Below are 16,123 nucleotides of genomic sequence, written 5' to 3' on the forward strand. Positions count from 1 at the left end.
GATTTAAAATTGCATCAGACAGAATGAAAAAACTGGGTAAATTGTGTAAAATGACAAGAAAAGCTGTTTCATCCCAGCAACAAACACTGTTCATTAAGAAACAACAGTAAACAACAATAAATTTAATCTCAATCTGAGTTAAGACGGACATTGAAAGTTATCAAAATAGTTGTGTTTTCCTATAATAATCAAAAATGCAACTTGTGCAGATAATGACTTTCATATAAAAAATGTTAAATGTAAGCATTTAATACTTCAGTGGAGTTGAATGGTGATATTAGATCACTGACGAGGGTAATTTAAATCCAGAAAGTGAAAACAAAGTGGGTGGGTACCTTTTGATTTTGATTTTCAGCTAAAAGGGGTGACTTAAAGGTAATGTCATAGAGCTGGCCACTCAGGCTGGCCACTGTCCTGATTTCCATATTCGGAGAGGATATTAGTCATTGTAATATTTGAAGTCCAAGATATTTATAGGAGAGGGCGGACTTGGGTTATTTTAGCAAATTTCCCTGGCAACTTGCGGCTTAGAAACAAAACATTCCAAGCAGGCACTTGGCGCAAAGTGTAACACTTGCGCGCGCAGTGGACTGGCACTTGGTTGTTTTCACCGGAGTGATGTAGCTCTGTCCCAGCCTGTACACATCAATATCTTTGCTTTGTTGGTGTGAAATGTTCTGTTTGACTGTAAGTTTCATGTTATCGAGCTACAATATGAGCAGTTATTTATATAGAGATAAATCTGTAGACTGGTGATATGCAGATTTCCAGACAAATATTCTGATATATTTCACCGTTTCCGGTGTACCAAATCTTTTCTGAGGTCACCACGAGAAAAGGTGAACAAGTATCAACATTATTTTTTTAGCATTTATAGATGACTTTCCAATATATTCATGCACATTTTCAAGAAGCTAGCCTTTGCCAAACCTTTTGAAAGACCCTCGTAGAAGAAATACCACCTTATTGTTTATCTTTAAATCAATCCAACATATTTTTTAATTTATTCGGGTAATGACAAGATGGTATGACTTGAGGTATATATTTGAAAGGGAAAATAATTAAAATATTCATGAAAGTATGTAGATTTCTACCTGGGCAGTTCCCAATCTCTCAGCATATATAGGACATTTTCTAAAAATTAAGAGCATAGTAAAATAGACTACCAGCCTACAGTAAAAAGGTTCCAAGTATGATTGTTTTGTACTTTTAGGGATAGCTTGGCTATTAATATCTTGCACGATCTAGATGTTATTACCTTTACCTTTTAGGATATGGATAGTACTTAAAACTCTCATGGTCTACACATTATTTTGCTAATGTTGGTACACAAACATTGGGTAGAAGTATAATTTTCTGAATTCCTTTCAGGTTTCTTTTATTTTAACTAATGACGTCACTCAAAGGTCAGGTCAAATATTTGTGTGCCGTGGGATGTTTGGAAAAACAGATAAAAGCTGAATTTAGCAATGTAAATTAATCGTTTTTACTGGGATTAAGCTTCTTATATATTTGCAAAATCAATGTTGAGGTATTATCAGGAATAATAAAGATACAAAATATTATAATACAGATATTTTGCCAACAAAATCCCATTTCCAGTGCACAATACCAAATTTGAGCCCTGCAGTGAATACCCATACTTTTCTTCTTTAAAAACAACCTTTCTGCACACTACGGTACATAACAACAGTTTAGCTTAACCTCTCAGGATTTGGACAGTATAGTTTACACTTGTGTGGTGGGGTCTGGACAGTACTTTAACCTCTCAGGATCTGAAGAGCTGTTTTGACTTACATGATCAGTATCTTGACAGAAATGTATTCTTCTGTTTTTCAGGAGGCCAATGCACACATTCTTCATGACATGGTGCGAAATTCAACTTGACTATGGCAACTCAGATTTCATACATGTCATGACATATGACAAATTTAAACAGGCGTGGTATGCCTACATTAAGTTGCTTGATGTAGATTATTTCAGTGGATTTACTTGCCCAAGGTGTTGTGGAAACCCTGATTTTGTGGTATGTGATGGCACATCCTTGTCCTTCATGAAAAAGTTTAAGTTGAAGAAGCCTGAGGTGAAGGAGAAGCATGAAGAATTACCAATACAAGGCAGATAAGTATAATATACATGATAATTAATTACCAACAATCAAATTTTCTTTTAAAATGTCTTTGGTATCCTTTTAGGCAGACCTGCCAACTGTCCCTCATTTTGAGGGACTGTCCCTCATTTGAGGTTTACCAAAGTGAAAAAGAGGGACAGTCCTGCTCTCTGACAATTTCAGTGATGGCAAATTTAAATGTAAGAACTGCAGAAAATGATGCAAATTCCACTTTAAAATTTTGCCATAACATTTTCTTTAATCTATTGTGATAAATTTAGACATGCCAAACCTTCCCTAAATTCTGAATTTGTCGGTACCTGGTTTGTGCACATGTACAAGGTTTTGGCCACCTTGGTCTGGGGCGGACATTTTATAAATGAATTTAAAAGAGCAGCAAGACACCACTTGCATTACATTCCAGATGTTAAATCTACATCATGTGCAAAATTTGAGGAAAAATGAACGAGGCATTTTTATTTTAGGGCCATTTTTCTATAATTGGTCTTTACATGTAGCCCTATGGAGAGAGTGCCTGTTGAGGGTGCTATAACCCCCATTTTAGGTAGTGCCGCCGAGAGCCATTACGGGCCTGGGGGCAGTGTGAAGCACATGCCCCTTTGATCAGTGATGATGGTGCAGGACTTCATAAGTGTGTGCGTGTGTGTTGATGGAGGGGGTAGCAGTGGCATAAATTTCTTTGTGACATGGGGGAGGGAGGTTGGTGTAAAATCCTTGAACATTATGTTGAAGCGGAGCGGAAGTAGCATGTTTAGCTGCCAATAACCAACTATGAAAAGTAAAGGTGACAAATGCGCGCGAAGTACAATAATTTTGCCAATTTGAAGCTAAAATGATCCAAGTATGAAAAGTGGACAAATGTGCGAGAAGTGTGCGAAAATTTGCAATTTGAATGAGCGACTTTTGCTCCCATATTGAACTTATTGAAACAAACTCCTTGCAAAGCACGTAAAAATTTCCAATTTTATGGTAAATGATCAAATTAATAATAAACTGAAGGGCACAAAGCGTGCGAAAATTTGCATTTTGTGTTCCCATGATTAAGCTGCACTCCCCCGATTTCTCGAAGGTTTACTTGTAAATTATTGGGTACCAATAATGTTCACCCCTGTATATCCTGAACAAAGGCAGATATGTCATAACTGTAACCAACAGCCAATAGCTGCATTTTTGGCTTATATTTAAGACCTCATTCGTTGACATTGTTCAAGAAAGACACGATGGTCCAAAACCCAAGGAAGATTTAAAGTTGCAGTTTCCCACATTGCATGCCCTATTGATTTGTACACCAAGCATAGAACTAGCGCCGTAGATTTTCATTGATTAGCACAAAAACTATCGTTGTGCTTTAATTGATTAGAACACAAATGTGCAACTTTTTATTTCCTATTTTCATTAGGTTTTGGATCACCGTTTCTTTCATTTTCAACCAATTTCAACAAATAAGGTCTTAAATCAGAGCTAAAGAGTACAACACAGTTGTCTTTATTTAGGATATACAGGGGTGAACACAACTAGTACCTTAATTCTTTTGCTTACTCTATCATGACTGGTACCAGGGAATTGTCCCTGCTGGTACTAAGGCTTATGAGTGTGATTTTTGGTGCTCTCGTGGTGGAGGGACTTTTTATTGTCCATAATGCCATCTTATGGTATTATGGCGGCTGTTTTGATCTGAAACACCATCTAGCAAGATTTGTTTTCCTAGCCTGAGGATCATTTGGTTTTGGTTCAGTCACTCGAGAGCACCAAAATATACACTCATTAGGCTTGGAACATCATATGCTGTACGTTTTCCGTAATGATCACTTATTAGAGTTCTTAAATTTCAAACGTCTAATATCTGTTGCATTTTAGCACGGTTTGATCCTCTTACACTCTTGATGTCTCAAAGTGATTAAAATCTTGTGTGGAGTTCACTCTGTTTAGGAACTCTTTAAAGGGCATTGGCGTTATATGGTATTTTGGCAGCCATTTTGAAAAATGCTCTCTAGCAATACATATAGGCTTCATGGCTTTATGAATCTTTACTTCCAAAATAAAAAACAACAAAATAAAAAGAAATTCAACATCAAAAAATAAAATAAAACAAGACAATTATGGAGGAGATGATCGAAAGGCCAATAAGGCCTGCATTAAAACGACCATTGTGTGATAAGACGACTCCTCATCAGGGGATATTAGTCAGTGCCATAATATGTATTTAACCGAGTATGCTTATGTTTCAAGACCATACTAGATGTGTCAAAGGTTAATGGTTGGAAGCCAATCAGCAACAAGTGATTGTACAATTTTAAGGCAGCAGTGGCTGCGTTGCACTGTAGATGGTCGCATACAAGTTAGAAGTTGATGTAAAAAACACTATGAAATGAGTAAAATATCACCAATTTTGGTTAAATTGAACAGTTTATTTTCTATGACAGCTTGTCCCAATAAAAACTTGGTAATCAGAAGATTTGAATTTTTGCATTTTTGTGGAGTCGATTGGCACAAGTTTTGGATTTCATCAGAATGCGGATGATATAATCTTTAATATAAAGTTTGTTTCACTTCAGTCCATCATCTAGAACAAAAGTTATAATTTGTTAAACTTTAGCATGGAACTTCTGGTTGGGCAAGTTTCTGCTGAAAAAATAGTGTCAGATTAAACATGGGCGCACAAATGGTGATCATCAATGTCTTATATTTTTAAATTATTGTCACACATGTTACATAATTTACCAAAAACATTTTGAAAAGTCCAGTTCTTGAAAACAATGTTAACTGTTATGGCAAAAATTATTCTAGACCACCATTATAGGCTGTTGTATGAGGTTTGCACTTTCATCAAAATTCATAACACAAGTCAGAAGTCTCATCATCGCTGAAACTGATAGATACATGTATTTGAACTAGTTTGTCATGTTGCTGTTGTTTTGCCAACATTTAAACGTATATGGTATTATACCTTTGGGGAATGCTTAATAAGAAAAATGTAAATAAAATAAAAGTATAGAGCATGTAAACATAATGTTTAATATTTGTGGAATATAAAGAACTATAGCTTTAAAAAAAATAATACTGTCTCTGAATACGACAATATACATGTGTACCATGCTTAAAACTTGAATTGGATTTTTTTTTAATCTGTTGAATAACAATACAGTTGGGTAAGTGGTTATGAGAGTGTGGAGCAGTGCTGGTCCAAATGATGCAAAGATTAAATACTTTTTAACAATCAGCATGGGTTTTATAAAGACAAAAGTACAAGCTTTATAGATTTAGAGAAAATCAAGTTAATTGTTTCAAGTATGATAGTCAAGACATGTTTATACATTTTCATACCAAACTTGATTTACAAGAGAAAATACATCTTACACTTGTTCTTACAAATTAATCAAGAGTCATATGTAATGAAGTTATTCCCAGCTGTCAGCTACACTTTATGCTACACTCATTATGTCTCTTCTTATAAATCAAGTTTGGTGTGAAAATGACAAAAGCAGATCTTTTGGACAAAGTTACATGACTTGTCACTGGTATGAAGTAAGTAAGTGCATAACATCACATTGGATATATAAAAAAAGAATGAAATTGCCCAATTTTCATGATTACTGTTCATGTTTAACCTATAACTCCTTAGTCTACTGAATTTTTTAGAATATTTTGTAAGGCAGTATTACTTATCATCATATTTTTTAGCAAGGTGATCAATCTTTGATTAAGATGTTGACCACTCATATAATTACCAAAAGAAATCATGCTGTAATTTAAGATAATCATTTAAAGGATTTGTACTTATGTCTTCTTTTTTTTTATATAATTACTTCTCACAGTGACAGGATGCTGTTGACTGCGAAATGCAGGAAGTTGGTGCAGCAATATGCTAAGGGGAAGATGCGTGAAGACAAAACTGCATTTGATGCGTTGCTGGCATTATTGGATGAAGAATGTCGTGAGCTCAAGAACATCATAGAAGACAATGATTTGGGCAACTTTGTGGCCTGTGCTAGTCTCCAGCCATTTTACTGTCTTTGGCAAGTGGGTCACCAATGTGCTCTGTAATTCCCAGCTCAGACCTTCTTGATGGAATTTTGGATGAGCTGGTGGATGATTTAGATGTACGGCAGTATCCGGACAAGATGGCAACATTTGAGGAAGAATCGCCCATCATGTACCACCTACTGACATCAGACACTGGGCTGATCCCACTCTCAACTGCCTGGAAAGGTATGTTGGGAGTGCTACGGAAAATTGCCAGAAAGCCGTTCACCCAAAAAACCACAGAAGCTCCAACACCTCATAACATGAATGCTGATTCCCTGGCATGTTTCCCATCCCTGCCACTTGTCAGGGAAAGAGGGAACTACCAGATTGATAAGAGTGCCACAAAGTCAAAATGCCACAAAGATTTTAGAGGGCACCCAACTCTACTGCCTGGCATATTCACTATTTTTTGCAAACACAGTAAGTACAAGCATTCCAAAAATAAACAAATCTGTACTGCTATGAGAATCTCTTGCTAAGGTTGGCGTCAACCTGAAATTGTGCAATGTATATTGAGCACTGCAACTTTTAAAGCCATAATGTACAATCTTATAATATGAAATTGGTTAATTTTTTTCAAACCTGATTTTTTGGCATAGTTGTAATGTTTACACATGTCCCAACTTGCATCTAAATGGAATCAGCCAAGTTTGTTGTGTTTGTAGGTTATGTCCTCATATAGAATGACCAAAATAACCAGCCGGGTTTCTTTCACTTTACCTGTTATTTCAGCTCAGAATGGACAAAAACCCTTCCCGATAATTATTACTAGCATTATTTTAGCATTTTGAGTATATAATAACAGATTTAAAATTGGAAGGAAATTGTACATTAAGGCTTTAACTTGTTACTGTGATGTATACACAAATATTCATTTTTGGAAAGGAAAACGTGGACAACCTGCATACACAGGTCAGTGTACACCTCCTCCACAACTAGTCTAGCATCATGGCAATGGCCAATGATCGTCATGATGATGACAGCATCATTATCCTCATCATCATCGTCATCTTCATCCTCCTCATGTCATCTGTATCTTCATCCTTATCTCATCCTCATCTTAGTTTCATAGTTTATTTATCTCATTTCACGACATATACAAAATATATAAATATAATAACAATAATATTTATGATAATAAATGTATAATAATAATAATTATAAACAAATGCAATATTACACAAATGAGATGTGGACATCACTAAACGCAGAGTGTGATGCCCACTACAAAAATACAGTAATAAACACTTGAAGAGCCAGGATGCAAACCGTGCTAGATTCGCTACTACATGCTACCATACAATGAATCAATGAGCGTGTTTATAGTGAGCCAGATTATCTGGTATTTAGAGTATAAGTACATTTTATACGGTATTCATAACCTCATTAATAAACGCGATGCGTGCGATCCAATCATATTTTATTATTTGTGAAAAAGCGAACGCAAATCGAGGTCATTAATATCTCACAATTGACCGCAAAATGCGTAATTGTTCCAATGTCGCACACAATTGACTTCTGGCGTGCGCCGTGTTGAATGCGCCCAACGAACTGCACTGCGCTGGCTGCCGATTTGGATTGCTTGGCGCTACCATATTTGCACAGATTCTGATACGCACTTTTGTTATTGGTCGTTTTGTTTTAGCCTGATCGATTTTGGGAAAGGGAAGATGTAAAATTGTTTATTTTACAAACTTTTGAGAAAATTTTGTGTTATTTTGTAAAGTTAAAAGATCAAAGTGACGGTTATGAATGAGGTTAATAACTTTGCATCGGTTATATATCGGGCATTGTGAAAAATCTAAACATTTTGCTTTGGACCTCAGAATATCCCTCGGGGCTGCGCCCCTCGGGATATTCCTCGGTTCCAAAGGCAAAATGTTTAGATTTTTCACAATGCCCTGCAAATAACCGATGCGCAGTTATTAACCTCTAATTGGTCGCCACTATAAACAGACCAATAGCGCTATTTGCCGCACATATTATACGGAACTGATATCCTTCGATATCGATGGATATTGCAGTATATTCATTCCATATACGTCCACTATAAACAGACAGGGATTAACGATACCGTTATTCAAGGAAGTGGAACAGGGTTGCATAACTCTCCCAGCTCAAATTTATCACTGTAATAACACATCACCTACAAATATGGTACAGTACTGTTGCAATAATATTAAAAAATAGGCCGGTATCGGTGCGAAGGCAAACTATTTGAAACTGAAAATATTTGTGCCTCCCACATTGCATTGCGGTGACCTCGAACACGCAGAGTTCAACCACCTCGGATTCAGCGCTATTGGTTGCCACTATAAACAGCCTAGATAACGGATAAGTCACATTCCATCCTAATCCCATATGCGTATAAGGATACCGTATAAATACCGTACACCACTATAAACACGCTCAATGAATCAATAAGGCAGACGGGCGACATGAAGTCAAGGACCCAGCACGCCCCACATCCACTCTCTTCATATTCAATGGTGTATACAACATGATCAAGACTACAAAAAACGTAAGCAATGATACAGATGATAATGTAATTGCATATACATACAATGCAATTTAATTAAGAAATAAAGGGTAATGCATTATCCTTTACACGAAAATAATGTGTCCGAGGCAGTAAAAATGTAAATAATGGGTGAGGCGCAGCCGAACCCATTATTTAAACGTTTTTACTGCACATGTCAATACAAAAATCAATATAAAGGTCATCCTTGTGACCCCCTCCTTTCATCCTTGTGACCCCCTCCTTTCATCCCTTTCCACTCTTAAGGCCCAAGATATCTTTTACTATAAAAACATCAGTTTGCTACCTTTATGTATCAACCACCATAATAAACTCCCCGCAAATCTTCTGAAGGATGAAATTTTCAACACCAACACATTTTTCTTTGAAACCAGATATGGACAGAAATATATCTTCAGGTCCACTTATACTATTCTTGCAAGTAATATCACCAGATCCATAATAGGAGCCATTCTCGATCTGGAAAGATCTCCTTCTCACTTTGAAAAATTTCTCTTCTATTTCATCTTTTCAAGTTTTGAAAAAGTTCCTCGATTAGTTTCTACAATCTTGTTGATTCTCCATAAGGACAACCTCAAATGGGACACACAGGTTAATAACATGCTGAAAAAAGCCAATAAGATGTTATTTATGCTAAGGTCCCTCAAGAGGTTTGGCTTTGATAGTGAAGAGCTGAGTGTCATTTACAGTGGTTGTGTTAGACCGATTCTTGAGTACACCAGTGTTGTGTGGCATTCAAGCATCCCAATTAAGCAAGCCAAAGAACTCGAGTCTATCTGAAAGAGAGCCTGTAGAACAATCATGGGAGGAGATTACAGTTCATATCACATTGCGCTGCTTGGCTGTAAACTTCTGTAAACTCCCTCCTACCAGACTTCAGAGCCATCATTGCAATTTGCGTAATTCCCACAATTTTTCCCAATTCCGTTGCCAGGACCGAATGTTTCGCTGAGTCCTATCCCAAATTTTGCTAATCTTTTAAATCAGTAATTTCCTCTTAGGATTGTTCTTCAGTGCCGTGATTGCTGTTTTTATGGTCTAGTGCAGCTGTTATAATATTTGTAATTGTTTGTCTATATTTATAATTGTATTGAAATTTAGTACATTGAAACATGTGCAATATTTGGTCAAAGTTAATATTTTGTGTGCAATTTGTTTTTGATGTCTTTTAAATCTCTTCAAGTGATTTGTAATTTTACATGAAATTTGGCCATATGGTCATGATAGTGATTTGATAAAATACCGATAATAATAAGTTAAATTTTCCATTGTTTTCTCTCCCATTTCCACTGGCTCCCCAATAATACAAGGTGTCCCAGAATGATCTATACCGTGAATATTAAAAATACATAGCCAACAGTGTATCTAATGTAAGTGCAATACGATGGCATACATGTCTCTTACTTATTCTGTTACTTTCATGGAAATAGCTTGATTCATTTTGGTGTGACACTGAAATGACTAAAACTGGAAGAAAATTGCATTTGTGTAATTTACAACACAAAGGCATCATAACACATGGATGTTTTATCACCATCGTCTAGCCGTACTCTGCAAAATATTAGAGAAATCCTAGGAAATACACCAAATTTGGCACAGATGACGAGCTTACAACGCTAAATAATGCTTGGTGTGGAATTAAGTGAAACATTTCAATATGACTTAAGATATTTAGGTTAAAACACATACTTTTTATGTGATTTTTACCACAATGTTTACCCAAAAATTCCATTATTACAGAGAAATAACTGCCTCAAGGATCCTCCGCAGTAAATTTTAATCTTCTTCTGTTACATAGCTGTATCATACTTTTATGACAAATCCATCTTTGCCGTTATTAATTTAATATGATGAAACTCACACACCGCAATAATTATCTTCAAAACTTTCGCCAAAGAAAGAATAGTATAAGGTCACTCAAGTGTAGCAAATCCTTTATTTATAATTAGAGAGGGCAGCCTATCTGCTGTGTCCTGGCAGAACATCATTCAATATGAGACATTAAATATTAAATTAGAGGATCCAGAGGATACACGCCTGAGAAAATATATAATAATTAAAGAAATGGAGCTCAGACAAACTGGCATTATAATAAAGGAGAGAAAATATCAGAACCGTACGGATTCGAACCAGCATGCACCAACGCTTACATGTCGTTCAGCTCACCACCACACACCACAACAGCTCATGGCGGATATACCGGCGAATTGAACATGTAATGATTTTATTCTCTCGTAAATGTCTCACGGCCAATGTAAATTAATTATAATTAGAGAGGGCGGCCTATCTACTGTGTCCTGGCAGAACATCAGTCAATATGAGACATTAAATATTAAATGCGAGGATCCGGAGGATACATGCCTGAGAATATATTAATTAAAGAAATGTAGCTCAGACAAACTGGCATTATAATATTATAATGCCAGTGTGTCTGAGCTCCATTTCTTTAAATCCTTTATTTCATACAATGATTACTTTGTAACATTAAAATAATCGATATCGACTTGCAAGTGGAAGTAAGAACAAATGTACCTCCATAACATATTCCAAATAACTATGTGCTGAACAGTTAGCAATTTTACAGGTTTTCAAAATAGGTTGTTTTGTCAAAACCTAAAATTCACCATTTTTACGCAATATCCTGTAACTTCTATTTGAAACGTCCAATTTCTAAAATCTAAAATTCCTAAAAAAGCTAAATATATGTAGATCTTATAATTTAAAACAACTTTCCCAATCATTCTGGGCCACCCTGTACATCTTCACGACCTTATATACATGTACAGCTATGCCTCATCCACCATTCTAAGTTGTAATATCTTATTACCTTTTCTCCTTCTATCCATATTTTCAATATTTTCATCTTCTCTGTTTGCCTTTCTTTCATCCCAAATCCTGTTTATGCGATTATTTTTTGTTTGTTTATTCTTGTTACATACTATATTGTCTTGTCTCATATTGTCTTGCAATTGGGCAAATTCGCTATCACATGTACTCGTAATTTAGAATTTTCTCTTTGTAACGTTAAGGGAGGGCACTTGGGTCATCTGTGGTCAAAGATCATTCAGCGGTATATGTGAATGTTACAAAATTGGACTAAAACTTGGAAAAAGTAAACCCGAAGATTAGAAGAATATAAAACCTGTCTTAACTTTCACATGAAGATCAGAGAAATATCAGACCTGTCTTAACTTTCACAGCCAAATTTGTTGTTGCTGTCATTGGCAGTGTAACAATTTTCAAAATGATAATACTGAATTTTTTTTTTCCCAAGGATAATTTCCATTACATTGTTATTAATGCAAAACTGTTTGTAAATCTTCAAAATGTAATTACAAAAAAAAAAACTGTACCATTTAATAGCTAGTGCGATATATTTTTTTGGATGCAGCAATCTTTTAAATTTGCTTATTCATAGCGGACGATTAAAAAAAGCGCAAACATTGTTGTGTGCCATTTTGTTCTCAAATCGCGGTAAGTTGTTGTTCGCAATCCCTTTAAAAAAAATAGAGTTTAAAGCTTTAATGGTTGGAATCGCATGAAAATTCAGCAACTCAAGGCAAGTAGTTATTGATTTATTGATTAAATATTGGTTTTCCCTCATTTTTGACCGTAACTCCACAACTGTTGTCTGTGTTGAAATCAACTTTCCAGTGCAGTAGTTGTAGTCCTTGCCCCTACAATAAACATATCTAACTTGTCGCCAATGCGCTTTATTTTTTGAGGAAAATGCAGAAATAGGCACAAAATTGGGTAGGGGTGTAGTACCCCCTTAAAGGTGTTTTAGATTTGCAATTTTACTGCATGGAATAGTAATGATGAGTCTTCAAGAAACCTGTGTGGTCAAAGTATTTCACAAGAAATTTCTTTTGGCATAATGATGACATCTTATCAGAATAAACATTACACCACTGTGTAGTACACTGTGATAAGGATAAGCTGTCAATGTTCCGGGGTACATGTAAGAGTTGACTGGCAGGTTCTTTGTCAGAGTTGACGGTTTTGTAATGTTTTATCACTGTCAATCAATTGCATCCTGTTAAAAGTCATAAAAGTTTCCGTACATGAGATCACAAGCAGCATATCTTCTGAACGGATTGATCAATTCCATCCATTCTTTCAGCATTGCTCTAGGTTTTGGAGGTTGTTATTGCTGATAACAACTGAACCAAGTTTGAGAACAAAATACCACTTACCAATGTTTGAGCTTTCCGTTTTTCTTTTCTTTTTGACTCCCGCTATTTTAATAGAAATACGTTTTGTGGACTTACGTGTTATTGTTTTATCAATCTCATTTAAAACAATGAATTTTTTCAGATAATAACATGTCTCTGTTATCCTGATTTTTGTTGACAGGAGTTTGCTATGGTTTCCAGGTCATGGAGTCACATGAATCTCCAAATGTGCCATTCACTGTATTCAGGACACGATTTAAGACTGGTGAGCAACAATAACAACTTTGTTGTTATTTTTATATTTATTTTACCTAAATGAAACAACCTCGTTCCTTTTATCAAACAGATAATGATGTATTGCTTGTTTAAGTATTCAAAATAACTTTCTCTTTTCATATCATAGTATAATAGTTTAGACATACAAATGTGGTGGCTCTGAGAAAAAGAAATGTCTATATGATTAAGCTATTTGCTGTGCCACTTTTGGGGATTTGTTTATTACCGGTAATTCATTGTACAGGCGATTTCTTTAATAATCGAAAAATCTAAGCGACTCAGAGAAGTCACTGCTCGATTCCCCAATGGATGAGATGTAAATGAGTTTATACTCGAAAGTGTTTTTCATATGTTATAGTTATATTTACTCTTGGTAATATTTGATCTTGGTGCACACATGAAATTGTTAATTGCTTCTATACATGTAGTTTGAAATGAAAGCATTGATGGTAACCAATACAATCTATGAAAATTTGGAAGAGTAACAGTTCATTCAGCATGGGATTGTAATTTTTATAAGGGAATTGGGTCTCTAAGCATGCTAGATTTTTTGATAAGTGCCCTCTGCTGACGCGAAAGTACCAACTACAGAAATCATATACAAGTAAAAGCAATGTAATTTATGTAAGTAAATCTGGACTTGCTTATTAATTTCATGCAGATTAAGTAACATCAGAAATTGTAAAGCTGCTTTAGACTGAGAAAATGTATTGCTTTTAGACCTCTTTGTGTATCTATATATCTATAAAGCATTCGTGAATCACTAATTTTTCACTCAGAACTACAAAAAATAAACTGCAAATTACTCAAAATAAGGTTGCTTGTTACATCTTGAAACTTTCTCTCAGAGATCACATTGGGCAACATGAGCTAAACCTTTGAATTTTGTGACAGAGTTAAACAGCTGAGGCTTAATCATGTCTTTAACATCTACCATTGTCAAGGTGACTGTATCTTAATCAGTATTTCACTAGAACATCAAATGCTCACTCCTATGGAATCAGCGAATCAAATTTCATTGTTCCTAGGGTAAAGGGTCTTGCTTCAAACACATTCTACTACAATGCCATTTTGGACTGGAATGATCTCCCATCAAGCATCAAGGGATTGCCTACCAAGTCTGCATTTAAACAAAGTGTCAAACGACATCTGGGGAACAACTCTCTCAGTCAAGAAATGTCTGATTTCACTGTGTAGGCATTTTTATGTTTCCTTTTGTTCTCTCATCTTTTCTTGGGACCCATTGGCAATAACTTTGCCTTTTCTGCAGGCTCAGTGGATTATCATGGCTTGGCATTTTTTTGTTTGTGTGTCCTGATCCTAAATGATTTTGTGGCTGATTTAATTGAGCTTGAATTAATTGTCATGTTGATGTGCTTTATAATGATTTTTCTGTCTCTATAGTTTGTTTTTGTATTCTAACAATCTTGCCAAATAAAAAACAAACATTAGCATAACACGCCTTGTGAGCTCATTGTTTCACTGAAATGAAACAATGACTGCGCACATGTTTTATGTCAATACCCATTCAACTCTCTAAGAACTCAAAGCCTACAAAATATGAGGTCCTGTGAGGAACTCTCCCTTTTTACCACTAAATTTAAAATAAGATAGGCTAGCACTTGATGGAGATTAGAGTTAAAATACCAAGCAGTGCCCGTTATATATACAAATTCCATTGAAACAAACCAGTAATGGCTACTTAAGGCCAGAGTAATGGAAGACACATTTGTCCATGCACAAATTTGAGATTGATGTATTCTTTCACTTGAAACTGATAAAATACAACTTGCTAATATTTACATATATTTTTGCTTGATTTATTTTACTCTTTTCAACTCTAAAAAGTCTAAAAATAATGAGTCAGAAATGCTTGTGAATGCAAAATATTGTGATTACTAATGTCTTGATTATTTGCGTATATATGTCCCAACACAGTCAAGGCACATTAGGGTATGCTGTTAACGCAGCGTAAACGTGGTGTAAACAAAACAAAAAGTTGCAGTCAAAATGCCACTTAGATTTTTTAATTATTTTGAATTTTGGCACACTAAAAGCAGACATTATAAATTTATTGGTGCAAAAAAGATGCATATTTAGACCATGCACCAGATACAGCTTTTACAAAGCGTGAAAGTCTTGCCCGTTTAAAAATATAAGGTTGTTTTGTGCATAATTTTGACATTTTTTAACTAAAACAATGATTTCTCATAGTTCACTTTTGACAATATTACCCTGATTTTTGTGACAAGATAACTTTCGAAAAATATGCACAAGCAAAGAGGTAAACCTTTGCCCTAGCGTTTAGAAGCACATCAAAGTCTAGGAAGGATTTTCTCATTTTTCAAAATATTTGTTTTTAAACCAAAATATACACCATTATATGTGCAATTTTTTTCTTAATAGAGTGACAAAATTGCTTTTTTTCACATTTTTTCAATGATATTTAGAAAAGAGATGAATTTAAAAAAAATAAAAAGCTTCCAAAGTTCATGTCTCTAACTGAGAACTACTCGAACAGATTTTTTTAAAAGTTGTCACCAAAAAAATTGGGGGTAACAAGGCATGATTTTTGTGATTTTTTCAAAAACTCGAGATTTGCATGAAAAAATCTGACGTCCTCGTAAATTCCTTGACAATTTCCTTTCCAAAATGTATAGTTTTATATACTTTGGACATACAATTCAGAAATAATGATGCTCGAAAGGTCATGTTCTCTCCCATTACCTCCTGACCTTAAATGAGGAGCATACACTTTGAAAATTTATTCATAAGTTACAATTATATCATGCCCCCCTAAAAAAGCATATTAAGTGGCTGGCATTTGTTGATTCGAAGTAGGTCCTAAATGTTTATACAATTAGGGTTTTTGACATAGAAACAGGCGTGTAAATGAAAGTATGTCTTTGATTAAGCGGATCATTTCTTGTAAATGGGAAATGGTATGTCTTGTTCTAATTTAAGCTAACAACATGA

At 35.1% G+C, this 16,123-nt stretch overlaps 1 protein-coding gene across 1 annotated transcript in view; it reads right to left on the bottom strand.

The window, feature by feature from the left end:
* The window catches only part of LOC140155237 (protein ECT2-like), an 88,152-nt gene that overhangs the window by 56,407 nt on the left and 15,622 nt on the right, over positions 1-16,123 (bottom strand). The window lies entirely within an intron of this gene.

The sequence above is a fragment of the Amphiura filiformis genome, chromosome 6, assembly GCF_039555335.1.
Source record: "Amphiura filiformis chromosome 6, Afil_fr2py, whole genome shotgun sequence".
Taxonomy (NCBI): domain Eukaryota; kingdom Metazoa; phylum Echinodermata; class Ophiuroidea; order Amphilepidida; family Amphiuridae; genus Amphiura; species Amphiura filiformis.